The 2,500-nt window shown below is 49.6% G+C and overlaps 1 non-coding gene across 1 annotated transcript; it reads right to left on the reverse strand.

Annotated features, from left to right (window-relative positions):
- Nucleotide 1: 1 nt before the first annotated feature.
- Nucleotides 2–156, reverse strand: LOC143305064 (5.8S ribosomal RNA). Its single transcript, XR_013061743.1, has one exon. It is a non-coding gene; the product is annotated as a 5.8S ribosomal RNA (ribosomal RNA).
- Nucleotides 157–2,500: the final 2,344 nt, after the last annotated feature.

The raw sequence follows: 2,500 nt of genomic DNA on the forward strand, positions 1-2,500 counted from the left end.
GCAACCCTCAGCCAGGCGTGGTCCAGGAATTGTATCCGTGGACCGCAATGTGCGTTCGAAATGTCGATGTTCATGTGTCCTGCAGTTCACACGTTGACGCGCAATTAGCTGCGTTCTTCATCGACCCACGAGCCAAGTGATCCACCGTTCAGGGTAATCTTTTATAAATTTTGCAACAGTTCAATACTCAAATGTACTCTTCTCGGTTCTAGCGAAGCCGAGTTCCGTCACGTTCGACCAACGGGAATCGAACGCGCAGAAGTCGCCATAGGATTGACGACACAAAAACGTTCGAAAAAAAAGAAACCGACGAACGCGCGAAGATACGCGCGTTCGCCGGCCGGGCGTAAAGTACATTATGATATATAACAACCATCGAGATCGAAGCTCCGTTCGTCAGGAAACGACGGGGATATATACACCCGATTCTGAATCCTCTGTACAGCACACGATCTCGCGAACGAGTAAGGACGGTGGCTAGCCCATGTTTTATATGTGTTTGATTCTACTCTCTCGTCCAATTATTCAAGAAACAGCGCGCGTGCATCTCTCCATCGTTCGGGTGATAGTAAAGATTCGATGGGATTTGCGCGGCCGTCCGCCTCGAGCGGTCTTTCGTCCCAATATCCAGAAGCAGAGTTTGAAAAACTCTAGCGACGGCACGGGTGTCCGACTCACGACATCGAGGTTTCGAAGCCGGCGATCCCCTCCGAACGGATGGCGACCACGCGACGACTGAAAGCATGAAAAATCGACGAAAGATAGAACACATCTCCGTTCGGGTGATGTTTTTTTTAAAAAAAAAAAACAAAAATTCGATGGTACTCGCAGCCATCGTCCTCGCGCGGTCTTTCGTCCCAACATCCAGAAGCAGAGTTTGAAAAGCTCTAGCGACGGCACGGGTGTCCGACTCACGACAACGAGGATAGACAGCCGGTTCCCTCCGAACGGGTTATGCGACGACGATAAACTCGATGAAACTTTAGTCTCGTTCAGGTAGTGTGTGTGTCTTGTAAATCAAAAATTCGATGGGACTCTCATCCATCGTCCTCGCGCGGTCTTTCGTCCCAACATCCAGAAGCAGAGTTTGAAAAACTCTAGCGACGGCACGGGTGTCCGACTCACGACAACGAGGATAGACAGCCGGTCCCCTCTGAACGGTATATTATATATATGCGATGATAGACGACAAACTGGATGAAACTAAGTCTCGTTCAGGTAGTGTGTACATCAAAAATTCGATGGAACTCGCATCCGTCGTCCTCGCGCGGTCTTTCGTCCCAATATCCAGAAGCAGAGTTTGAAAAACTCTAGCGACGGCACGGGTGTCCGACTCACGACAACGAGGAAAGACAGCCGGTCCCCTCTGAACGGTATATTATATGAAACTTTAAGTCTCGTTCAGGTAGTGTGTACATCAAAAATTCGATGGAACTCGAATCCGTCGTCCTCGCGCGGTCTTTCGTCCCAATATCCAGAAGCAGAGTTTGAAAAACTCTAGCGACGGCACGGGTGTCCGACTCACGACAACGAGGATAGACAGCCGGTCCCCTCTGAACGGTATATAATATACATTATGCGACGGTAGACGATCAACTAGACGAAACTTTAGTCTCGTTCAGGTGGTGTAAAAAAATTCGATGGGATACGCACGCACGGCTGTCGTCGTCCTCGAGCGGTCTTTCGTCCCAATATCCAGAAGCAGAGTTTGAAAAACTCTAGCGACGGCACGGGTGTCCGACTCACGACATCGAGGCTTCGAAGCCGGCGGCATTCCCCTCTGAACGAACTTCGGCTACACTAGTTACGAATCGTTGCTACACATCGTCTTCATCGTCGTCGTCGTCGTCGACATCGACATCGACATCGACATCGACATCGACATCGACATCGTATCATCATCATCATCGGTCATCGTCGCATAGCGGGCCAACATCCACGCGATGCGTCTTCGTTCTAGGTTACCCGATCCACGAGTATGTTACACGTGGTTTCGTTATTTCGAACGAAACGACACACGAAGAGCACACGCCCTGTGGGTAGGAAGCACGTTTCGAGAACGACGAGAGTTTCGATGAAAGAGACGAGAGAAGTCGACGCAGAAGGTATCCATGGATCTTCGAAGAGAACCTTCGAAGATGTATATCGGTATCCTTTCGCTCTGCGCGACTCGCTACAAGTTCTTTCGCTCTCGTCGACTCGTTCTAGACGCTTCGTTCGATCCCAAAGAGGAGTCTTCGATATGTCCCGTTGCTAGGAGGAGAACAAACGCAACACAGACCACGAAACATAGAAGAGAATAGGCGAGCATGATCTCTCCGACACGAGGCACTTTAGAGATTTTCTTATTAGTTTGCATGGACTTTTATATTCGTTCGTACGGTTTCCACGATGCAAATACGAAATACGAGATCGTGACGGCGGGTCTTTCTGTGTACGGCCTCTCGCAGGCGCCACGACTGCATTTCTCTTTACACGTGGTTTCCATCGTAATTTTTTT

This window comes from Bombus vancouverensis, unplaced genomic scaffold (assembly GCF_051014615.1).
Source record: "Bombus vancouverensis nearcticus unplaced genomic scaffold, iyBomVanc1_principal scaffold0078, whole genome shotgun sequence".
Lineage (NCBI taxonomy): Eukaryota > Metazoa > Arthropoda > Insecta > Hymenoptera > Apidae > Bombus > Bombus vancouverensis.